The sequence below is a fragment of the Erpetoichthys calabaricus genome, chromosome 7 (assembly GCF_900747795.2).
Source record: "Erpetoichthys calabaricus chromosome 7, fErpCal1.3, whole genome shotgun sequence".
Lineage (NCBI taxonomy): Eukaryota > Metazoa > Chordata > Cladistia > Polypteriformes > Polypteridae > Erpetoichthys > Erpetoichthys calabaricus.
Window position 1 is genome coordinate 24,350,823 of NC_041400.2, and position 27,324 is coordinate 24,378,146.

Below are 27,324 nucleotides of genomic sequence, written 5' to 3' on the forward strand. Positions count from 1 at the left end.
TTGTCTGCTGCTGTAACCCTGCAATTTCTTTTGGGATTAATAAGGTATCTATCTATCTATCTATCTATCTATCTATCTATCTATCTATCTATCTATCTATCTATCTATCTATCTATCTATCCCTAAAGTGTAGTTTGTAGATTCTATGCATAAGACAAATCTCATTCACACCTTTTTTATTTCTGCATGTATTCTAAAATATTTTGGAATTATAGATTAACCAAAATTTATCTCAGTCTACTTAAATGTAGTTTCTTTTTATGTTCTTAAATCTGAACATAAAGTGATAGAAAATATAGTAAATGTGCTTTCCTTACTTTTTAAATATCATACACATACTGTAACTTCAAATTTCAGTAAGTTAGACATTCAATCACACTTTTCTGTATGGACCTTGAAATGTTAGGAATAGTTATTTTCTAACCTGCTTAGTCCTGAACAGGGTTGCAAGGGATGATGGAGCCTATCCCAGCTGGTATAGACCACAAGGCAAGAACAAACCCTGGACAGGACACCAGTCCATCACAGGGCATGTTAGAAACAGCATTAGGAAAAAGTAGGAAAAACACAATAAAAATGTGGAAGGTCCTCAACTCTTTTCTTGGCAGCTTGTAATGTTAATCTCTGAATCTCTCTTTTGGTTAATGATTTAGCTGTTGTGACTCTTGCAAGTAAATTATTCTTTATTTTGTAATGTTTGCATACTATGTTAATGGACAAATTGTACTGGTAATGTGTTTTAATACTGATATAATATTAAAAGTTTGACTTTTTTAAAAATGACAGCAGGCAAAAGATCCCTAGTGGTGCTTCTTATTACACCATGGAGTTATGAGCCTGAGGCTGCAAGTACTCCAAGAAAGCATGTACTGGAGAGGTTGGCAGAATTGTTCTTGATGGCATCCAATTTTGCCTTTAGCAAAGTAAAAAACACTGGTTACAATGGACTGGAAAAACATTTCCAGCAGCTTGCTACACACATCTACAGACGTGAGTCTCGTTAAGAAGTACAGTCTGCTCTGGTCCTCCTTATACAGCATCACTGCGTTACCATACCAGCCCAGTTTACTGTTCTTATGGACCCCAATACTTGTAGCTCTGCATCACCTCCACATTCTCACCCTGGATGGTGTCTGGTCTCAGGGACTCCTTAATATGCCACAAGTCCACCACCAGCTCTTTTGCTAATAAATAAATAAATATAGCAATGCATGATAATTTGCACATACAGTGGATTCAGAAAGTATTCAGACTCTTTCACTTTTTCATATTTTGCTGTGTTGTAGCATTGTGCTAAAATCGTTTAAATTCATTTTTCCCCCCGATTAACCAACACTCAATACCCCAGAATCCTAAAGCAAAAAGGTATTTTAGAATTTTTTGTAAATGTAATAAAAATAAAAAGCTGAACTATCAAATTGACAAAAGTATTCATAGCCTTTATTCAAAACTTAATTGAAACACCTTTTGTTAGCAGTTGTAACCTGGGGACTTCTTGGGTATGACACACTAAGCTTTGTACATCTGGATGTGGGCATTTTCTGTCATACTTCTCTACAGATCTTCTCAAGCTCTGTCAGGTTGGATTGAGACTGTGGTGGACAGCTATTTTCAAGTCCCTCCAGAGATGTCTGATTGGGGTCACGTTCGGACTCTGGCTGCAACTCAAGGACACTACCAGAGCTGTCCCTAAGACACTACTATGTTGTCTTTGCTTTATGCTTAGAGTCATTGTTCTGTTGGAAGGTGAACCTATGGTCCAGTTTGAGGTCCAGAACAGGTTTTAATTAGTTATATTTCTGTACTTTATATTATTCATCTTTCCTTCAACCCTGTCTAGTCTCCCAGTTCCTGCAGCTGGAGGGCAACCCTACAGCATGATGCTTCCCCCGCCATGCACCTCATTTGGAATAGTGTTGTATAGGCGATGAGCAATGCCTGGTTTTAACTAGGCTTGATGTTAATCTTTTTTTTATCAGAATTTTTTTTTCTCAGAAAATCTTGTTTGTCCTGTAGGTGCGTTTTTGCAACAAGCAGGTTTCCATGTGTCTTTTACTGAGGAGAGACTTCAGTCTGTCCACTCTGTAATAAAGCTCAGATTAGTGGAGTATTGCACAGATGGCTATCCTTCTGAAAGTTTCCCCAATGTCCACACAGATTTTCTGGACCTTTAATGCTCCAGGAATTTTTTTCAGCCTTCCCAATGTCTGTGCCTCAACACAATCCTGTGTCTAAGCTGTACAGGCAATTCCTTTTGTCTCATGGCTTGGTTTTGGCTCAGATACACATGGTCAGCTGCAGGACCTTCAATAGACAGGCGTTTGCCTTTCCTAATCATGTTCAATGAATTGAATTGAATTGACCACAGGTAGATTTAAAATAAGGTATAGAAACATTTCAATGATGATCAATAGAAAGGGATGCACCTGAGCCAGATTTACAGTGTCAAAGCAAGGGTTCTGTATACTTGTGTCAATGTGATATTTCTGTTTTTTATTTTTAATAAATTTGCAAAAATATAAAAAATATCCTGTTTTGCTTTGTCATTCTGATGTATTTAGTGTTGCTTGATGTGGGAAAAATTAATTTAAATAATTTTAGCACAAGGCTTCAACATAGCAAAATGTAAAAATTGTGAAGAGTCCCGAATCCATTGTAGCAATGCCCCTGTTCAAAATGTTTTAATTTCAATAAGTAATACTCCCTTTTTAAAAATCTCGAATAACCCCCATAACAGAGGTATTTGATGTGTAAAAGTAAAGACCTTTTTCCATATGTTTTGAATTTGCTTACACTGGTATCCTTTTCATAAACAGATGAACAGAGGACCCAAAATATGTGAAATATCTTGAAGTTATTCCCTTTTTCAAAGTGTAGGAATTTATATTAAGTGAATACTGTACTCAAAATGATATTTTATTTATATGTTGCTTACCCAATTCAGTTGTTAGTGATGTCAGAGAAAAAAAAAAATTTCATGTGTCAATAACAATGAAGATAACACATTTTCTGATAGGATAGATGTCTATGGAGGTCAATGCTGGGCAATATGAATTCATCCCTGAAAAAAACCTCATGTGTCACACTTGTCAAGTTGTCCAGTTGTATGCTTCTACCTGTCCACTGATTCATTGATCACAACTTCTGTATTCAATTCTAAAAGCTTGTTCCCCTGTGAATGCATTTCCTCTGTGTGCTTTGCTTTAATTTTCCAGAAGTATGCATTTAAAAATATTTTAGCAAATATTACATGCATTTTTTCCATTGCAAACATATGAATGTAATTTTTGAGCGTAATATTCCTTTAACACTTCTTATTTTGTGTAAATTAGCAGGGAACTCCTCCTGCCAAAACATATGCATTTCCTTACAGTTAAATTTCACTTTTGTACATAAATAAGTTGAAGAGACCCAGCCATAAACTACATCAACTTGCATAAAATGGCATTTTCACAAGGGCCGATCTGTCTGTCAACTGCACCTGCTATTTCCAATCCAGGGATGTGGGGGACAGAGCCTATCCTGGGCAGTATTTGATCACAAGACAGTTGTCAACCCTGGAAGACTGCTATCCATCAGAGGCACACTTACACATTTCTTTGTGATATGGGAAAAAACTATGTTTGCATAAGTCTGAACAAAGCTGTTAAATGTCTGATTCAAAACGTCATATCAGCTACATTTAAGAGACTGTGACATTGATGTGAGCTGACCATTCATAAAATACTATGACAAAGCATTATCATTTGTGCAGATTCATTTTTTTCGGTGTTGCTCATTTGAAAAGTATCTGAAAAAGGATATTGATAAGTAGTGTTTTGATTTTCCTGATTTTTGATAACAACAGGTAATAATTTAGCTATCATGGTATCTTTGAGGTCCTGTCGCTGGCTCTAGCTTTTCCCTTGATTTGTTAAGTCCCTATGCACATTATTTTTTATTGTGTTCTGTTTTGTCCGGAGCTAAGTTTAATGAGCCCTGTTGCCCTCTGTTCTAATTGAACTTACTGAAGACCCAACATTGACAGTTTCTGATTCTTTTCATTAAATTTACATTAGTCTATACAACTTTACCGTTAATAATGGAATAATTTCTAATATTATTTCGAATCTGTTGTTCTAATCTCACCCTTTCATCATCATAATGTTAAAATCCTTCTGTTTCTTCTATATGAAAGTCTCAATCCAATCTTTTATTTAATTACCACACTGTTATTGTGTTTACCACAACTGTCGCATAATATACTTTCCAGTGCATTCACAATCTTTATTCCACTTGCTCAAAATTGTTTTGACACATTACAAGACTTCAGGTCACTGGGTATGTCAGACTTGCCGAATGCGGTTGCTGATCTTGACATTGCACCATGTAAATTTACACAACTGAAAATCACTGGTGATCTTACATTTAGTGACTGTGTGACGAATTTCCAGCATAGTTGTGCTTGGCCCCTTTTTAAGCATGCCAATAGCATGCTACCTGACAGAACATGTGGTGTATGAGGTACAAGGAGTTCAGCTTCAGTATTGTCCCGTTTTTGTTTTTCCCTTCTGTTGTAGTACATGAAACGTGAGACTTCAGACAGATGAGCTTCTCTTTTGTTTGTGAGGTCCAAAACACTTGCGTTCCTTATTCCTTGTTGCTGCAATAAATTAATTATACTTCTGGATAAGCATTCATTGGCAGTTGGCAGCTCTCACGCACATGCAGCTTCCCACTACAACTGAAGACAAACCTTTTTCTTCCAAATATCTCTTCCTGTATTAATCGTTACCCATTGTTTATTTTTCAAAGAGGTCCACCTTTTCCATTCCATGTAATACCATGTCTCTAGTCACTCTTTGTTAAATACTTCCTTCCATTCTCCTCCATTCATTGCCATTTCACCCTGCCAAAACATGTGTAATATGTTTTCTTCTTCTCTGTACTCCACCTTTGGACACCCTTTTTCCTTCTTCTTCTTCTTGTACCAGACCATCTGAGTTGGCAACACATCTCTCACTGTCTGCAACAGATTTTTTTTTGCTTATTTGTTAGTTGTTCCACACGATCTGTGATTCTACATATGTAAATAATTTGCTATTAGGTGTGGCATTTTATTTTCTGTGAATTTAGCCAGTTTTTTTCCATCTTTTCAAGATTTCAAGATATTGACTATCCCATTTATACGATATTAAAACTCTTGCACTCTTTCTATGAAGCTCTTTAAGAATATTTGGTTTATTTAATAGCATACATGATTACAGCTATATATTTCACTTGTATTAGTCTATGAAGATTATGAAAGCTTTTTTCTCCTTTCTGTTTCTTTCTCATTAGTTCTACTCATTTGACATACACATTTTGATTCCCAGAAAAAATAGAATAATGATCCTTATTATTCTATTATGCATTTTTGGGGTAAAATTTTGGCTAAATATAATATCATGGATAACAGCATCACCCTTTTCAAAAACACCTTCTTTTCAATCACAAAGTTTCTGGGCAGCCACAAACCAGTCTTTTTCTTTATTCTCTTTTTGTGTTATTTTTTCAGTTTTCCTTTTGTACACATTTTTTCAATATTCAACTCCCAAGACATTTTTATGGACTCTCCTATTTTTAGATTTCAAATTGTCTTTTCTGTGTACTTTCCTCACAAAGTGCATTCAAATTTTACTAAACTTAATGTGGATGTAGACACTTCAGAAAAAATCTCTGTGTTTCGTATTATTCTCCAGAGTTGTCACCCTTAGCACCAACCCTCAGCTTTATCTCCTTTACTAATTTTCTTTTCCAGTTTTCTATCATATGCTAAATGTAATTACTTATCTTGAAAAATATTACTTCTTGTAGTATGTAAAATTCAAATTCAAATCCTGCTACAACCGTAGCAAAAGTGGACCAGGAGATGATTTGCAAGTTGATGTAAAGTCATTAACCGGGAATTCAAAATAAACGGTTGCCAAAACCAGAACATTACCAAAGTTCAAAGTTAAAAAGGAAGTCACTAATTATTTTGCAGCCAGAAATAAACAGTCACTTGTAAACTCTCCTATCAATATCCACAATTTTGGGTCAACATAGATCAATGGCATCAGCTTATACAGGTATTACCCAGGTGATGTCACATGGAATGACTGCTGGAATCACATCTCTTAGCAACTGGAAACTGCATTTTGATAACTGGGCCCTCAAAAATGGTGTTGCGATAAATGAAAATACAAAAATATACAATATAAAGTACAACCTCAAATCAGAAAAAGTTGGGACGGTATGGATAATGCAAATTACAAAAAAACCCAAAAAACTCAGTGATTCTTAAATTTACTTTGACTTTTGTTTCATTGCAGACAGTATTGACCCAAGATATTTCATGTTTGTCTGGTCAACGGTCAACAAAGGGGGTCCATCAAGATGTCACTCTGTGGGCCCAGTTTCAAACTTTATATTGAGATTGAGGAGATGGTTCCAGCAGAGTGTTATTGACTGTTGTGGAGTAAGTACTGTTTGGATTTTTCTAGTTTCTGGTTATTTTTTGCTTTGTCTTTGGATCTGCCTTAAAATTGCAGTTAGCTCTAGGTTGCTCTTTAGGCATACAGTTTGCATATTTTTTGCATTTTTTCCCCTGTTTATTCTTGTTTTGTTTATATAAATAAATTCTTAATTTATAAAAGCTTTATATTTGTCGTTGTCTTATCAAAATTGTAAAATAATGTCCTTGTTCAAAAATCACATAAACCTAAAATGGACCAATTCCAAGCATAACTGAAAATATACACACATGCCACAACATTTCACTGAATATAAATAAAAAAACAGCTTAACAATCTATTAAGAATAAAATAATTGTCATTGTTTTTTAAAGGTTTTTGGCTAGCCTGTCAACATTATCAGGGTTTTGGAATGAATGCAACAAAATGACAATGTTCCCTCCAGTTCTAAAGACACTTTCAGAGGGAGAAGTTGTTGCCAGTATGGAGACATTGTTTTGTGCTAGTTTTAGAAATTGCCTTTTGTGATTTTGCCAGCAGGCCAATGAATTCTCCTTGCTGTCAAGAGAAGAACAGAGCAGACAGTACTGAAGTTCAGCAGCAACGGCCATGTGTTGGGGCAAAGTTGTACGGTCAGATGATACTCTGTGGTCTTCTCCTACCTTAAAGAAGATGCCCAAGGTGTTCTTGATCTTCTTTGGTGCTGGTAGATTCTCATCTTGGTATTCTGCTTTCATGTTTACACTAATGAAAATCTTAATTAAAATTTAAGTCTAACTCATTGAGGCCTAATTAAGTAGAATTAATGTTTTGAAACTATGAGAGAGTAAGAAAGTTGGATGATGTGGAGATAGTGAATCAGAACTGCAATGGATTACCAAGTAAGGACAGACATGAAGAGGATGAAGAATTGGAAGGCTGTTGGTCCAGATGACATACCTGTGGAATGCATGGAGGCGTTTAGGAGATGGCAGTGGAGTTTTCAACCAGATTTTTTAATGCAATCCTGGAAGGTGAAAGGATACCTGAGGAGTGGAAAGAAGTATACTGGTAGTGATTTTTAAGAACAACGGTGATGTGCAGAACTGTAGTAACTATAGAGGGATAAAATTGACGATCCACAGCACGAAGTTATGGGAAAGAGTAGTGGAATCTAGGTTAACTGAGGAGCTGATGATTAGTGAGCAGCAGCAGCAGTATGGTTTCATGCCGGGAAAGAGCAGTACAGATGCAATATTTGCTCTCTGAGTGTTAATGGAGAAGTATGGAGAAGGCCAAAAGGAGTTGCACTGTGTCTTTGTGAACCTAGAGAAAGCATATGACAGAGTGCAGAGAGAAAAGTTGTGGCATTGTATGTGGAAGTCGGGAGTGGCAGAGAAGTATGTAAGAGTTGTGCAGGATATGTACAAGGGAAGTGTGAAAGTGCTGAGGTCTGCGGTAGTGATTGGTGCATTCAAGGTAGAGGTGGGATTACATCAGAATGTCTGGAGTGATTTGCAACAGACAGGTACCAGCAAGAGTGAAAGGAAAGGTCTACAAGATGGTAGTGAGACCAGCTATGTTGTATGGATTGGAGGCAGTGACAAAAAACAGGAGACAGAGCTGGAGGTGGCAGAGTTAAAGATGTTAAGATTTGCATTGGATGTGACTAGGATGGACAGGATTAGAAATGAGTACATTAGAGAGTTGGCTCAGGTTGGAAGGCCTGGAGACAAAGCCAGAGAAGCGAGATTGCATTGGTTTGGACACGTGCAGAGGAGAGATGCTGGGTATATTGGGAGTAGGATGCTAGGGATGGAGCTGCTAGGCAAGAGGAAAAGAGGAAGGCCTAAGGTCTATGCATGTGGTGAAACAGGATACGTGTCCTGTGGTGTGTGGGTGTGGTAGAGCAAGATGCAGAGGACAGGAAAATATGGAAACAGATGATCCACTGTGGCGACCTCAAATGGGAGCAGCTGAAAGAAAAAGAAGAATGTTTTGAAACTATCCACTCATAATGAAGTTGCCATAATGAAATCACCACTTTTATAAAATTATAATCATCATCATTGTAGTTATCATTGCTGTCTCATTCGTCAATGTGGTTTTGACAGCTCCAACTTTGTCACAACTTAAATGCCTAATCTTGAACCTATAGGATCGATTACAGCTGCCATGTTGAACAAATTTTGTGTTTGCAGGTCATCATAGTTTTCATTCAGGTAGCCTAGGATAATTTTTTGAGGGATTTTGAAAAGTCTATCTCTCCTTCTTTGTCTGACAAAATTGTGTTGTTGAATAGGTAGAGGACAAGCTTCATGAATGAAACGCTGTATTGCATGTAATTGTAATATATTGTTATTCTGAAACTGTGTTGCTGAATTCAGCAATATCACAGAGGGAGTTGTTGATTGCCTCAAATTCTTCTGTACCTTGCCAAGTGGGGATGAGGTGTCTGTCCTCTACTTCAGATGAAAGGACATGAGTAATGGCACTCTGCTGTTCCAGCACCCTGTCTATCACTGCTTGCTTTGATTCCCACCTTGTTGAGCATTCGGTCTTAATCTTGTGCTTAGGCAACTTACATTTTCTCTGGGCCTCATGGAGATCACTCCTTCATCTCCAGTTGTAGGATAAGCAACTAAACACTTTCTTACAAATACTCAGTGTGTGATTAATGCTTGAATATTTCTTAGCATTCTGTTAAAACACAGTGTATTTGAACCTCCATTTAGTAGTTTTGTAGGAGACTATAAAATATTCTTATTGTGTGAAAAGTATCAAATACAAGATAAGTTTAAAATGTTTGCATGTTATAGATTTGTTTATGTAAAATCAAAGCACAGAAAAAATGTCAAATAATATGTAATGTATAACCCCAATTCCAAAAAAGTTGAGATGTTGTGTAAAATGTAAATAAAAACAGAATGCAATGATTTGCAAATCTCATAAACCCAAATTGAATTTACAATAGAACACAGAAAGCATATCAAATGTTTAAACTGAGAAAATGTACCATTTTAGGAAGAGAATAAGATCATTTTGAATTTGATGGCAGCAACACATCTCAAAAAAGTTGGGACAGGGCCATGTTTACCACTGTATAGCATCCCCTCTTTTTTAACAACCGTCCATAAACATCTGAGAACCTGAAGATACCAGCAGCTGGACTTTTGGGAGAGGAATGTTGTCCCATTCTTGTTTGATATAGAATTCTAACTGCTCAACAGTCCTGAATCTTCTCTGTCGTATTTTTTGTTTCATGATGCACCAAATGTTTTTAATTGGTGAAATGTCTGGACTGTAGGCAGGCTAGTTCAGCATCCGGACTCTTCTACTATGAAGCCGTGCTATTGTAATAAATGCAGTATGTGATTTAGTGTTGTCTTTCTGAAATATGCAAGGCCTTTCGTGAAAAAAAAAAAATAATCTGGATTGGAGGATATGTTGCTGTAAAACCTGTATATACCTTTCAGCACTGATGGTGCCTTTCCAGATGTGCAAGCTGCCAAGTCCATAGACACTAAAGTACCCCCATACCATCAGAGATGCAGCCTTTTCAACTGACTACTGTTAACAAGGGGGATGGTCCCTCTCCTCTTTAGTCCAGAGGACTCACCGTCCAAGTTTACCAAAAAGAATTTCAGATTTGATTCATCTGACCACAGAACAGTTTTCTATTTTGCCTCAGTCCATTTTAAATGAGCTTTGGCCCAGAGAAGACAGCTGTGCTTCTGGATTATGTTCGCATGTGGCTTCTTTGTATGATAGAGCTTTAACCTGCATTTGTAGATGACACAGCAAACTGTGTTTACAGACATTGATTTCTGGAAATGTTCCTGAGCCCATGCAGTGAATTTCCATGACAGAATCCTGAATGATTTTAATTCAGTGCTGCCTGAGGGACTGGATATCATGGTCATCCAATACTGATTTTTGGCCTTGTCCCTTGTGCACAGAGATTGAGATTATGTACTGCAGATGATATGATATTCAAAGTCTTTGCAATTTTATTTTGAGGAACATTATTCTGAACTTGTTCCACAATTTCTAGAAGCAGTTTTTTTATAGATTGGTGAACCTTTGTCTATTTCTACTTCTAAGAAACTCTGCTGCTCTTAAATGCTCTTTTTATGCCCAATCATGTTAAAGACCTGTTGCCAATTAACCTCACTAGTTGCAAAATGTTCCTCCAGTTGTTTCTTTTAAGTACCACTTACTTTTCCGGCCTTTTGTTGCCCCGTCTCAGCTTTTTCAGACATGTTGCTGCAATCGAATTCAAAATGAGCTAGTATTTTTCACGAAATAGTAAAATATCTTACTTTCAACATTTGATGTGTTTTCTATGTTCAGTTGTGAATAAAATGTGTTTATGAAATGTGCAAATCATTGCATTCTGTTTTTATTTATATTTTACACAGCATCCCAACTTTTTTGGAATTGGGGTTTTATTATAAGATACAGATAATGTAAACACAACCTGACAGTTCTGCTGTATAAATATGTAAAAGCATGAAGTGTATCCATGATAATATAAGTGAATAAACACAGTAAGAATTGTGATGGTAGCACATTTTTACAAGCTACTGTCATTGTATTTTTTATGTAATAGGCCTGAATCCCTTCAGAAAAAGAACATTGCTGTCTAAATACTTTTTCTTTTCAAGTTCACTGTATTTGGACATTACTAAGCAATGAAGTGTTGCACATAAGTTGTGGAGATATTTTAAAAGGATAGTAGTCATCGTGGTGTTTAGGTTTAGCATATAAAAGCAACCAGAAACCAAATAGGCAAAAACAAAGATTCAGTTTTTTTCAAAAAGGAGGTCAAAACCAAAGGAAAAAGCCTAGTGCTAGGGCCCACTTAAAGTAGAAACTAACTGTTACTAAAGAAAACAAGAGTATCTTTTGTTCCCCAAGGGACACTTGAGTATGCAAATGCTTCCATATTTATAGGAAAACATCCTGTGACATCACCGGCATGACAATCACAGTCATGTGATCAACACTAAGCTGTTGCATAAACAGACAAAATAAAGACAGTAATAAAAAAAAATGAATTTCAAATTCAAACACAGAACAAACTTCAGGATCATATTCTGCACACAGCAAAATCCCAAATAACACAAAATATAAACAAAGATTTGTATATACTGTATATACTATATGCTGGAATCCAGAAAACTCCAAAGGTTTCACAAAACATCTGCACTTCTATAGATGCTTCCTTACTTACTGGACTTAAACACTTATTCTTCCCTTGACAGAATCAATAACTAAAGCCTCAGTTAATTTTTTAAGTCCATAAAAATCCATAAATAAAGTCTGAGTTAATTTTTGAATTTTGTAAATAAAGATTGTCCAGTAAAATTTCAGCATTTTTCAGTAAAGTTTCACTTGTTGTGAATAAGTGCACACAAAATATCAAAAGGGTTTAAAGGTCCCCAAAAATACTGCTGCTGAAATCTAATCCCATCCTGTCCATTTGTTATGTGGAGTTTGCATACTCTTTCTGTTTTCACCAACCATGCCATTTTTCTTCTACTGTATATCGCAAAGATATTGACTTTAAATCAGATTTTAACTGCACATTGATCTAGTATGAATGACTATGGATGCATGTGCTTGAGTGTTCCCAATTTTTGAAGGAGAAATAACCCTTGGTTTGTTCCAAATTTGACTCAAAATTTCTTGAAGTATGAAATGAAGAAATAGACAATACACTTACTGTATTATGTCAATCTGAAAGAGAAAGGAGACCCTGATCAGTGCAAACAGTTTTTCTTGAAAATGTTTTCTTGTACTTAAAATGACATATTTTTTGCGACAAGCTTAAGCTGAGCAGCAATTCTAGCACGAAGTAAATGTTAGTATACTGTAGCCTGGTGACGTTTGTAAGGCCAACATGTACAGGACTGATTAGAACATGTAACCACGTGTCAGTTGTCACAAAGAAAACCCCTTAACTTATTTTTTGCAACAAAATTAATTATATTTTGGAGTGGTTTGTTATATACACTGTGCAATAAATACAATACTGTGCAATAAATGCAGGAGTTATCCTTTTGGCAGGGAACATTCTGAAACATTTGAATACATTTAATAGTTTGTTTTCAGGCATTACAAGACAGATGACAAAGAATTGTCATGACAATGACTTCTCAGGCCTTACATCAACATCATAAGTGGTTTGCTTCCAAAATCAAACAAATCACCTTAGGATTTGGTAAACAGTATCTTCCTACATTACATTGCAATTAGCTCAAAGGGTTCAACAATGGATATAAGCTGCATTAGCAAATGTATGGTTAATTAGGCAATAGTTTTTACCCCTGGATTCTTAACTTGAACTTGTTCATGCTCCTACAATCATCTGCTACTGTAGACATGTGACTAAGACTCCATTATACAAGTAAATGACACAATAATTAGTTTGCAATCAACATTCAGGTTTACTATGTTGTCATTTGTTCTGTTAGATACATCCTGTATGTATGTATCTATTGTTAATTTATGTTTTTTGGAAACATTAGCTTGTACATTTTTTATTGTCATCGCCCTGCTTAGTAATTTGAGTCTGCTGTGTCATACACTGTTATGGTTGCATGTGTATGGAACCAGTAACACATACTTAATTAAATAAATTAATACGTTGAAATTAATAGATTTGAATTACATAGGTTTGGATTATGTACATATGTTGTATATAATTTGAAGTTGTTAACAAGTAAAAAACAGTACTCCAATAAAGAGCATGTTCTATAAATGCTTGTTTGTTCTAAATTTGAGTCTTTATTTAGGGTTGCAGTAACTGCCTCTTTTGTTTGTCTTTTATAAACAAGAAGTCAGCTTCTTCAAGCAGGTTGGTGTCTTTTCATCAATTGAAGTATACTTTTAATTTCATCTCTGTTTTCTCTCACCAACAGAAACAAAACCGAGCTAGGACTATATACTATATGCATTGTCTATAAAAATACAGATCCTTTTTATTATTATTACTATTACAATTCCTTTATACAACTCTGGCTTTCCGTATCAATAAACCAGGAGAATGAAGATGTGAGACAGAAACCTTAATCATCATGACAACTTTGTGGGCCACTTGACAAAATCTAAATGTTTGTGTGTGACAAAAGCATATGAATTAGGTTGACATTCTTTGTACATTTGTAGAAAGAAAAGGTAAAAAGAAGCTAAGACAGAAATAAAAGGTTTAGCAGCACGGTAGTTAAGTCCTTGAGCAACTTTATCTCATTTTGGCTGCTGATTCTCAGAAAACATTCCAACTGAAAGAATGCAAGAAAAACATCTGGATACTTCGTAAAATTAACTCAGGAAACAGTTACGCAATGAAAAATCTTAAGGTTTGTCCTGCACACTGGCACCACCTAGACATCATCTTAAATTACTGCAAGGCCCTTCATTCTGAAGGATTTCTAAACTGGCTGCTAAGCTCCAGCAGAAATTTTACATTAAATGTAATCCCACTTTTCTAGTGTTCTTGAATATGTATGCAGTGACTGATGATGGTAAATTGATCTGGCAATCTGAAATGCAATCTGAACTGCACTGTTGGGCTCTTTGGCTCATTAGAGTGATGTACAGTATGTGTGCTTGATTCTGTAACAAGAGGGGAGATGCTTTCATATCATATGGGTTGGTACAGCCTTAGGGCTATTGTGGTGCTTCCTGGCAGTCCCTATGTTTACCACACTCAGGAGCTGTTGGTGCTCTTTAAAAGGCTTTTCATTCCCACCCTGCTTAATCTTATCACTTTTCATGTCTATCTTGGATTATGGCCATTCATTTATTCAGTTTCCTTCCTTAGTTGACCAAATTAATTTTAATTTATTACATGTAATAATTAAATTCCATTGAATGAGGCACAGATCAGTCAAGAAAGCAATCAGTGCTACATCTCAGTCACTGAGACATCAGAAAGGTTAACAGCAGCCAAACTTTTTTCTTTGGAATATTCTTTTGAACAAGCTTTTCCTGATACCTCATAGATAATTTCTTCTTTTTTTCAGATTTTAAGTTAAAATGACATCTCCTTTTTACACTGGGCTTTGAATGATAAGTAAGAGTACTTTGTATTGAGTAAGACAAAACAACACAGAAAGAATACATTGCAGAATATTGCAATAGATTTTTCTTGAAAAAAATTTGTTACTTCAGGTGTCATTCCAAGTAATATTTTACAGGATTTGGATCAAGTATGAAACCAAAATTGTTTGGTATATATGGAAAGATATTTCCAATATGATTTAGAGAAGGGCATTCCCAAAGCATATGACCTTGTGCAGGTACTTGAACATACTGTATTTGACAATTTGGCTCTTTTTTTAAATATGCTTTGGATAATTTTGGCTGGGATCGGTGTGTGCAGTTCACAGGTTCTTTGTAAATTATGTTAGAGAATAATTTGGAGGCAACAACAGTTAAGCATTTGGGTTTGCAGTGCACATGGAAATATAATCATTTATTTAAGAAATGTCATGAAGAGAACTACTGAAATGGTTAAGTAAATAAAAGACCAGAATGTATCTAGGAGAATGGTTGATGTAATACACAAAATGTACAAGGAGATGATTAAGAGATCAGCAGATGTCCTGTAAACAAGAAGACTGGACAGTTGTCACATATACTGTAAAGAGATTTCAAGGGTTATAGCTGAACCTAACAGATATGAGAAGAACAAGAATAGAGTGAAATTGACTTTCATTTGGATAAGTTATTTGGGTGTAAGCCAACGAACAAATCAGAGTAAATGTATACATTAATCAGCACTGTTATGTAAATTCAGTTTTTTTATAAAATGGACCTCTTCCCTTATTTTTGATCATTCTGTAACATACTACTCTAATGGATGTTCCCTCTTCAGCATTTGCTGTAGAGTAAATAAAAGATGCAATGGAGAAATTTCCTTCTGCATGGTTTCAATCTCAAAAAGGTTTCAGTGAAGATAAGATTTCTTTATTTAATATATATCTCCGAATTTAATTTCCTCCACAATTAAATAATGATTTGCACAAATAGATAAGGATTGTATTTCCTTGTTTGGTTCAATTCATTATCTAAGATTCTAATTATATCATCCTGATCCCAATTTTGTTTTAGATCATCTAGTGGTGCATTCTTTAAAATTAATTGGTAGAGTCTGGAGATGCTACCCATATCTTCATCATTGCTAAATGGCTCATATATTATATGATATGATATCATGATATGATATGATATGATATGATATGATATGATATGATATGGTTTTACTCAAAGATATTAATGGACTGTAGAGGGTGTTGCTACAGGTTGCTAGGGAGTGGGCACTGCAAAACCAAAAAGCATATTCTGTCATTACCTACATATCCAAATGCCCACCTTAGGATGACATCCTTTTAACACCACTGTGGTAGACTGTACTTTAGGCACAAGGAAAACAAACATAAATACAGAGGCCTAATTCCCCAGACCTTCTCTAGGAATGGTTTGTAGCTGTAAAAGTTAATATACTAGTCAGATGATTTGGTGGAGGGGCAGAGTTCTCAAACTCATCCTTGGGAACCCCATGTGACTGCATCTTTTTATTTTAAACAACCTCTGTTTTTAATTGGACTTTTAGCCAAAGTAAGCAAACTATTGTTTGCTAGTTTTTAGGTTTTGGGGTCTATGTAGAAATTACAAAACTAATTTTGGTCATTTATTTATTAGACAGTACCAAACATTTATGTATATTATATGGTGGTAATTTAGTTTTTTATATTTTTTTCAGGTTTTCGTCATCATCACAGTTTTCTTTCTGCTTTTCCAGGTGTTCTGGTTATTTAATCCATTATTTAATTATGAGCACATTATTGGGTCTGATGCTGAAGTAGTTGCAGTCTTTCAGCAAGTCATTGTTGTTTGTGCAGGGGTCTGCTCTGCACATTGTTAATGTCTTTATTATTAGATAATCAAGGGAACAAACTACATGGGGCAAATTAATAAAAAAAACAACAAAAGAGAGTTAAGCATTTAAAGCTACTGAAAAATACACGTATTCCTAAATGTTGTATAAATGTAAAAATCACACTGCTGTGCTTTTCTGAATACAGAGTAAGAAAAGAGAAAAAGACCAGCTAATTAAATAAGATCAATTGAAAGTAAAATTAATCTGATTGACGGTTGCAGCTTGTTTCTGTTTTTGGAGGTGTTTTGTGCCAAGGTTAGAACTAGGATGAATTTAACACAGCTCCATCATCCTCAAAGTAATAGCCAGACTAAACAAGTAAGTCAAGATCTGGAAAAATATCTGAAGTGCACTATAATCACCTTCTGATCCAATGTTCTGCCCTTGGCCATATTTTTGAGAAACGTACTTTAGGCGTTGACTACTACGGTGTCACCACTTGAATTTCAGTACTGGTATAAACTCATTCTTTTGTCCACATCCCTTTCTAACTTATCAGAACATCTTACTCAGTTTACAGACATCTGGTGAATATACAGGTTTGTTTACTATTAAAAATTAGATTGAGCTGATTGCTTACAAAATTTCCTAACCAGCTAATTTTAAGATACTTTTCATCTTCAATGTCTGTCGTCTGGTTTTTATGAGTCCATTCTCTTGACCTACAGTATGTCCCTTTCTCCATGGTGGAGAGTGATGGGGGTCATAAATATAAAATTCTCAAAATTCTGAACGTTGGACATCATGGCACAGTCCAAAATGTTCCCTTCGGAGATAGTGTGCTTTCTAGGAGATGTTACCACTTTTGGTGATTCCCTTCTGTCTCTTGGCAGATAGTCAGTGAACCCTGGCAACTACTGAGTCTTCCCCCCACTACAGTCACTGGGTGTGCTGCATGGTTCTCCAAAGGCCATCTTTCTCTCTCTTTCACACTCATATGTATGCCCCTCCTCTGAAGCTCTTCCAGGATATGCAGCAATCACATAAACCATACAGTACCCTAGTGCCTCAAGCAGTTTTTCTGTCCTCAGTATGTCTCTTCTGTGTTTCTCTGTCTACTGAAGTAGGGTGCAACCCAGTCTGGTGCCATCATGATGATGCTATTACCCAAGGAAATCCTCTTGCCAGCCGGGAATACTCTAATAAAGGGCAACTTCAATTTTACAGTTAGTGGATGCTTCAAGGGCATTTATTATGCCAAAAAGTATTTTGCAATTTATTGTTGCAATATCTTGATCTTGAAGAAGGGAATTTCAAGTGTGGTGATTGGTATAGACTACTAAGAAAGGCAAATAAAAATCTGTCTTGTTTGACTTATAAACATGAATGTCCTACATTAGTGGTCTTTCATTTTTTGTCTGTTTTAGAGAGTACACTCATCGAGTGGACACCCTCTTTCAAGTGAACCCTTTATTTATACTCACATAAACCCAATGCCCTGAGAGATGTATTTGATTACACCTTGCATAAATGTATGCAATTACTACTTAAGTGCAACAAATTACTAATGTTTCTACTAGAGGATGTCCATCATGGACATTTTTCTTGCTGTTTTTTTTGATTAAACATTTACTTATTTGTTAGGAAAGACATGATAGAATGGTTGAAAGGCAGCCATTTAAACTGTTTCTTTTTCTTTCTACTGCAAAGAGCTCTAAAGGATGTTTTTCAGATCATCTCTCAAGATTACACACAAATATAGTATTTTTTCTTTTAATTTTCAAAAAATGTAAATGTCATTATGATTATATAAGAAAGACCTGAATGTTTGTGAATCAAAAATGTATCACGGTGTGAATTCAAACTAAGACCCAAAATATGTCAGTTAAACTTCTGAAATTGTTATCAGCAACAAAGGAAAATGAAACTAATGACACCAACACATGCTGGCTATCTAAATCTTAAAGTCTCACCAAATGAGACCTACCTCCAGGAAATCAATTCTAATGCCACATTACAAGATCACACTTTGAAAAGTGTTAGTAGCTGTATAAGATCTTCCATATATTATGAACTGATTCAGGTGATTCTTCAAAATAATAAACGCAGACTGAAGGCATGACATGAAAAGTAGTGAAGAGCCAGATGCAACAGGGAAAAAACAAAAGTCTTTAATTCCCATAAGGCAGACTCATTGTCAGTGATAAGAAGGCAAAGCTGTTATAGAAGAAGCTAATTTATTCAAAATGTGCAAACCAAAATGCAATATCCAAAAAATAAAAGGAAAAAACACAATTGCAACAGACTCCAAGCACTATCAGAATACAGTATTATAATACCTATTTGGCTTTTACAAAAGTTTCTGAGAAAAATGATGTAAATGATCTTCTCTTTTATTTCTTCACTCCTCTTGGCTCACAACCAGAGCAAAAAGAGAGATGTATGATAAAGAATGGGCAGCAGTACAGTTCCTGATGTGTTGTCTCAGCCAGGGTTCCTCTCCTGGCTGGGGTTTAAACTCATGTTTTACATTTTTCTTCTCATTGTTGATTCTCTGATTTATATTATTTATGTGCATCATTTTCTATTTTTTGGTTTAGTCTATGTATTATGGCGGACGGCCGGGTCCCATGCCCAGCCAGGATGCCCCTTCACTATATATTCAGGGGGAGCAGTACCTCCCCCTGGACGCTGGATGGCCACCCCCCTGGGTTGGAGTGGTGCCTCAGCCTCCCACAGGGCTCCATGGGAGATGGAGTTCTCCACAACCCTGTTGGGATCTGGGGTGGCCGCCAGGGGGCGCTGCATGGGCTTCTGAGCCCAAGTGGACAACTCTTCAGCCCCACCCAGGAGTGCAACCAGAAACAGGTGATCAAGCACCTGGAGCACTTCCGGGTGGACCATAAAAGGAGCCAGCAACCACCACTCAACGGCCAGAATCGGGAGGAGGAAGAGGTTGCCAGGGAGGAGTGGTGGAGGAAGAGAAAGAGTGCAGTATTGTGTGTGTTTGTGTTTGGGATTGTGTTGTGCTTGTGGGGATTACGGAGAAGACGTGCCCCACAGGTGAAGAAAAATAAAAGTCTTTTGTGTTATTACACGTGCCTCTGTGTGAGTCTGTGCCGGGGCAGGCGCAATACAGCGCCTTTGTTACAGTATTTAAGTGGCTTTTGTTATGTCCCACATGTTTTGTGCGTGGTGACTCAACAGGCAGGGCCACCTGCTAATCACCTCCAGGAACTGCCCTCTGCCCTATAAATCACAGTTTTTAGTGGTTCATTGTGAATCTGAATTTTTGAAATTTTGACCTTCAAGCTCCGTGCTTGACTACATTTCTTAATTACTGTATTGAGGGGTTTGTTTATGTTAGATTGCCTTAATGTTTTTGAGCAATTTCTTTGCTTCATGAAACTTCATTGATATTGAAGAGTATTGTGAGAGAATAGACTTTTTATTTTATAAAGATTCAATGCTTACCCTTATTACTAGCCATGGTTTGATGGTGATATTCCATATTCATATTCCAACTCGGAGTCCTGCCATGTGCAGAAGTTCGCTGATGACACTGCTATCGTGGGCTGTATCAGGAATGGGCTGGAGGAGGAGTATAGGGACCTAATCAATGACTTTGTTAAATGGTCCGACTCAAACCACCTACACCTGAACACCAGCAAAACCAAGGAGCTGGTGGTGGATTTTAGGAGGCCCAGACCCCTCATAGACCCAGTGATCATCAAAGGTGACTGTGTGCAGATGGTGCAGACCTATAAATATCTGGGAGTGCAGCTGGATGATAAATTAGACTGGACTGCCAATACTGATGCGCTGTGCAAGAAAGGACAAAGCCGGTTATACTTCCTTAGAAGGCTGGCTTCCTTCAACATCTGCAATAAGATGCTGCAGATGTTCTATCAAACAGTTGTGGCGAGCGCCCTCTTCTACGCAGTGGTGTGCTGGGGAGGCAGCATTAAGAGGAAAGACGCCTCACGCCTGGACAAACTGGTGAGGAAGGCAGGCTCTATTGTTGGCATGGAGCTGGACAGTTTAACATCTGTGGCACAGCGAAGGGCGCTCAGCAGGCTCCTATCAATTATGGAGAATCCACTGCATCCATTAAATAATGTCATCTCCAGACAGAAGAGCAGCTTCAGCGACAGACTGCTGTCACTGTCCTGCTCCACAGACAGATTGAGGAGATCGTTCCTCCCCCAAACTATGCGACTCTTTAATTCCACCAGGGGGGGTAAACGTTAATATTTAACATTATACATAGTTATTGTCTGTTTTTTTCACCTGTATTATTATCATTCTTTAATTTAATATTATTTATTGTATCAGTATGCTGCTGCTGAAGAATGTGAATTTCCCATTGGGATTAATAAAGTATCTATCTATCTATCTATCTATCTATCTATCTATCATATTGTGGAAGTGCTTTTGGAACTTATTTGTGCTTATGTACTTCAAAGTAACGACAGCACCTAATGCTGCAGCTGGAGAACTGCAGTACTTAAAAAAAGCAGTCTTTATTATGGCTGCTATGGCATTAAGGTATTTTCCTGTATGGTGGTTTATGATTTTCATTTTGAGCTTGTATTTCCTGGTTTTGGCCTATGCTCACATCTTAAGGTACAGTTTCAAGTTATTAATTATTGGATTTGTTTGCTTTTACATTTCTTTCAAACCTATTTTGTTTCCTTGATGTTTGGTCCTTCCTCTGTTTTCTGAATCCTTTTAATAAATACTTAAATATTACTAAGGAACTTTTTTTGTTTTCTTCAGCTAGATGTTTTAACAGTTTTTCCTCTCGCCCTTTTGAAGATATTCCTTTAAAGCTTTCGGATCTATTTTGGGCCTGCGAGGTTGAAACCTGCCTCTTGAGTTTGGGACCTGATTTCTGAAGTGGGGAGACCTACTCTGTTGGTGTAGACCTGTGGTGAAGCACAGACCTGGCTTTTGTTTTTACATTTTTGCAGCTATTCTTTGGACCCTAAAATCTTTTAAACATCAACTAGGGGTTTTGGAGGGCAAGGAATCCTGTGTTTAAATGTATTTTCTGTATCAACACATTTTTTAATGATGTTTAAAATTAAGTATGTTTCCTTGGGACCATGTTTTATATCTTATTAGGACCACCATTTTGGGACCTTACTGTTGTCATTTACAATGTTTTTCCTAGGTAAGGTTAATCAGAAGTGTACTGTGTGTAACATCCATCCATCCATCCATTTTCCAACCCGCTGAATCCGAACACAGGGTCACGGGGGTCTGCTGGAGCCAATCCCAGCCAACACAGGACACAAGGCAGGAACCAATCCCGGGCAGGGTGCCAACCCACCGCAGGTGTGTAACATCATTCGATAAATTATATGGAAATCAATGTTGTCCATTTCCAGGTTGTCCAAGTTTGTGGATACAATAAAAAAGAGACTTTGCATTGTCATTACTGTTTCAATCTCATTCTTGGCAAAAAATGTTGTTAATTGACTACAACTTTCTTTTTACATTTTGGCTCTGGTTATGTGAAATTATTTTTGTTTTTGACTCCAACACTATGTTCCTTGATTTTAGTTTCACATTGTGGGCTTGTTTATTACATTATTGTCTTCCCAGTATTGAGTTAAAACACAACATACCTCCTGATTCCATTCTAATTTAAATGTTGCTTCCACCCAGCAAAGTTAGTACAAAGACTTGGAATACACTCCTATATTAATGTTTTAAAGACTAAATGAGATATACAAAGATGACAAATTAACCAGCATACTGCGGACACGTATTTCTGTGTGTTCAGTGAATTGTGTCTTTGGGTATAAAAGTTCTGGCTCTTAAGGAAGGACAGGAAGTTCACAATAAAAAGAAAAACACTAGAAATAATAGAGAAAATCAGATGCCTTTTGTAAATTTTGGGAAACTGGGCTTTACCATGCTGGCTTATTTTAAAAGGTCTTTTACTAACCCTATAGTAAATCATGTTCAGGAGTTTTTGGCATTAATTAACTCAGCAGCTGCCAAAAGCTTTATTAGTACAGCTTTACTAGAAACATTAAATATTCTTCAGGTTCAGTTAAGAATTAAACCATCTTTTATTGACTGCAATCCAACTTTAAAGATGGATTTTGGAAAACATAACTCTGCAAATTACTGTTTTAATTGGGTTGTTGCATGAAGAAAGTGTGGTATTTTTTCCTCAGATAATTGTAGTGTTTGCCTGGTTTCAGCAATACCACACTACAAAATATTAGAGTAATAAAAGAGCTCATATTGTCGAGCCTATATTAGTATTCTTTAGGCTGAAGTAGAGACACAATCAGAATAACATTTCTAATGCTGTTTATTTTCTAATCCCGTTCAACTAAATCTTCATACTGTGTTAAAAAAAACCACACCCTTCCCTCAAGACATCATATGTCCCAAAAGATACAGACCATAGTAATCAATACCTGAACATAAAATAATCAACAAAAGCATTATTGAACAATCATATACAACACCTATGTTGTCAGCAGAACTATTTAAAACAAGTCATTCCAGCAGTTCTTTGTTGTAACTATATAGAAATTCTACCTAGTAACTATGAGGATTACCAGGATGTGTTTAATCAACATGGTGTGACAATAACGGGGCACCAGTGAGCCCCAATCCCAAGACATAGTAACCTCGAATATGTTTTTGCAATAAACTAAAACATTTTTATTCATAGACAACACTTCTCTTACAAACACCTCTCCAAATAGCCACATTTACAAAATAAATACACAATTCTTCCTTAGACTACCTCTGCTGAGTGTTGCCCACTGCTTCCCGACTCTGACTCTTTAATTTTAGAAGGTGTGCTCCCCTTTATGCCGGACCTGGGAATGCTTTCGGTGCCACGCCATGTCTTCCTGAAAGCACCTCTGGGTGAAAAAGAAAGTAGGGAAGTCCTACCTCAACAGCGCCCTCTATCAGTACATAGAGACCCTGACAGGAGTGCATTTCCAGACTCCATATTCCAAGCACCTCTTCAGGTGTCCCGACTGGGTCCCCATATGAGGACCACTGCCACCTAGCTTATGGGGGATGGAACAGCACCCAATTCTTGGCTTCTGTTAGTCCTTCTGTTAAATACCAGCTGGGTACAAAGGTATTTCTCCTTCCCACCAGCCAATTTGCCATTACACTCTCGCTTCCTATCTGGTTAATGAATCCTCCTCCTTCTTCCTAGCTGGGATGCCCATTTTCCTCTTACAACTGATAATATGACTGTCCAGTATGGGTTTATTATTCCAACCAAAAGTACTATTGACACAGGATTTATCTTCGATGAGAAGAAAGATGAAGGTTTTCATTTCTGTATTGGTTATAGGGAGTTAAATAAAATTACAGTGAAAAACAAACTGCCCAATTCTTTTCATCTCTCCTTGGATCTGGAATGGATCTGCAGCACTGACAAAATTGGATTTCCATACTGTCTACAACTTCATTCAAATTAGAGTGGGGAAAAATGGAAAAAACCTTTAATACCATTAGTTGGCAATACAAATACCAGGTAATGTCTTATAGACTGTCTAATGCCCAAACAGTTTTTCAGTCATTTGTTAGTGACATTTTCCATGACATGGTGTTAATGTATTGGTAAATATTGATGATATTCTTATATTTTCCACAGACATTCATAGGCATGTGCAGCGTGTCCTTGAGGTTCTAATAGCAACAAATGGATAATCATTTATTTGTCAGACCTGAGAAGTGTGACTTTCATAATGACAAGATTTTATTCTTGGAATATAAAAATCACTTCTACAAGACATGTACCCAACCAAAGTATCAGCAATACTTAAATGGAAACCTCCAGTCTCAAATAACTCATTAACAAAGAAAATGTAAATTTTTCTTGGACACCTGAACCCCATGTGGCACTTGATTAATTAAAGAAACTATTTACAACCACCCTATTATTAAGACATATGGATATATCACTACAATTTATTTGCAAAGCAAATGCATGAAGTATAGGGGTTGGCTCAGTGCTCTCTGAGAAATTCACTGACACTGACAAAACACATCCTTTTATATTCTTTTCTGAAAAAAATGAACCACTCCCAAACAGAACTGGCAACATGGAATGTTGCCAATTAAACGTAAATCAGAATAGTATAGACATTGATTAGAGAGAAGCAAGCATCCTAGTAAGATTTTTAATGATCATAAAAAAATTGGTTGATATAAAGACAGCTAAGAAACTGAATGCCAGGCAAACTGGATAGGCTCAATTTTCCAGCTGTTTCAATTTTATAGTAACACACAGAATGTTAAAACAGAAAGGCGGATGATACTTTCGTGGAGCCAGAAAACATTATACCCCATGAAAAAATTTTAGGTGCCATTATTGTTAACTATACGGAAACCTAGCAGAGTAAATTTTGGCTGTTCTGGCAAAAACAACTGAGCCAGTTGAGGTGAAATATTATATGATGCCCAAATTAAGAAAAATGTTTTTTAGAGAGGGCACATTTATCCACTATATTTTGGCATCTCTTATTTTTTAGAGGTACTTAACTGGCATCTCTGGTTGGAAAGGATGAGGCATTAGGCACACATTTTTTTGGCTTGCAAAGTTTGTAACAGGGCAAAGTCCTGCCAGGGAATACCTCTCATGTTACTTCAGTTGATTACATCTCCTAGTCGCTCTTGGGAGGCAATATCTATGCACTTTATAACAGAACTACCTGATTCTAAGAGCAATACAACAATCTGAGCACTGATTGATTGTTTCTCTAGGTTTGTCTACTTTGTTCCACTCATGAAACTTCTGTCAGCAAGAGAGGTTAAAGATATATCGGTTAGAGAAGTAGTCTGACTAAATAGTTTCTCCTCTACAATAGTTATGATTACGGTCTCCAGAGCTTCTGTTCCAAAATGATTGACTGCAAGGTGAGTTTGACTCCTGGTTACTATTTGGAGGCCAATGACAAAACAGAAAGAGTTAATCAGGACTTGGTGAAATTTCTTTTATGTACCATTGAATTATGCAAGTCTGACTGGTCAGCGGGCAGCACGGTGGCGCAGTGGGTAGCGCTGCTGCCTCGCAGTTGGGAGATCTGGGGACCTGGGTTCCCGGGCCCTCCCTGCGTGGAGTTTGCATGTTCTCCCCGTGTCTGCGTGGGTTTCCTCCGGGCGCTCCGGTTTCCTCCCACAGTCCAAAGACATGCAGGTTAGGTGGATTGGCGATTCTAAATTGGCCCTAGTGTGTGCTTGGTGTGTGGGTGTGTTTGTGTGTGTCCTGCGGTGGGTTGGCACCCTGCCCAGGATTGTTTCCTGCCTTGTGCCCTGTGTTGGCTGGGATTGGCTCCAGCAGACCCCCGTGACCCTGTGTTCGGATTCAGCGGGTTGGAAAATGGATGGATGGATGGATGACTGGTCAGCCTTTTTGCCTATAGCAGAGTTTGCCCAATATATGCTTTATTATTCAGCAATTAGAATGCCTTCCCTTGAATCTCTTTATGGATACCAGCCACGATTGCTCAGGTTCCCATCTCCACCTTCTTCAGTTCTGAGTGTTTCAGGACACTTACAAAGACTTATGTCAGTTTGAGAGCAAGTGCAAGAGAACTTAAGGTATTTGGAATCCCCTGCCAAGGTGTTTGTAGACCGTTAACATAAAGTGGCCCCAGAGTTTAGGTCAAACAAAAGGTGTGACTCGCTATGCAGTAATTCCACCAGAGAGGTCCATCCCAACAATTAGTTCCCAGGCACACAGCACCTTATGTGACTCAGAAAAAGGTATATGCAGTGTCATATTGTTTAGCTTTTCCAGTACAATTTTTAAAATACAACCTACTGTTGTATCTGACTGACTGTGTGCAGAGGGTGCAGACCTATAAATACCTGGGAGTGCAGCTGGATGATAAATTGGACTGGACAGCCAATACTGATTCTCTGTACAAAAGAGGACAGAGCCGGCTATACTTCCTTTGAAGACTGGCGTCCTTCAACATCTGCAATAAGATGCTGCGGATGTTCTATCAGACGGTTGTGGCGAGCGCCCTCTTCTACGCGGTGGTGTGCTGGGGTGGCAGCAATAAGAAGAAGGACGCCTCACGCCTGGACAAACTGGTGAGGAAGGCAGGCTCTGTTGTTGGCATGGAGCTGGACAGTTTGACATCCGTGGCACAGCGATGGACGCTCAGCAGGCTCCTATCAATTATGGAGAATCCACTGCATCCACTAAACAGTATCATCTCCAGACAGAGGAGCAGCTTCAGCGACAGACTGCTCTCACTGTCCTGCTCCACTGACAGACTGAGGAGATCGTTCCTCCCCCAAACTATGCGACTCTTCAATTCCACCCGGGGGGGAAAACGTTAACATTATTCAAAGCCTGGGGTGGGGTAAACGTTAACATTATTCAAAGTTTTTGTGTTTTTACCTGCATTTTTATTACTCTTTAATTTAATATTGTTTTTTGTATCAGTATGCTGCTGCTGGAGTATGTGAATTTCCCCTTGGGATTAATAAAGTATCTATCTATCTATCTACTTTTCACATATCATTTTTGAAAGCAGTTTATAGCAGCTCTTATTTTACTCTAAAACCCACTCCTTCTCTATTTCAACTACAGGATATATATATATTGTGGAAGTTCAGCCCAAATACAGACAGACACCAGGACACACAGAAGTCCAAACACACGCTTTTATTATTCTCCTTCTTTACAGCACCTGACACAGTGCACCAACAGCCACAATACAGCTCAGTCATTCTTTCTTTATTCCTCTCCTTCTTCTTCTACTTCTTCTCCTTCTCTGCTGCCCTCACTCCTCCACTCGCAAGCTCCGTCCTTTGCCTCCCAACTTTGGCCCCTTTTATATGTGCTCCATGTGCTCCCTGATGACCTTCATGCAGCACTTCCTGGTGTGGCAGAAGTCCTGCATGAGTACCCGGAAGCACTCTGGGTGTACCTAGTTCCTGTCCCGGCAGCACTTCCTGGTGTGGCAGAAGTGC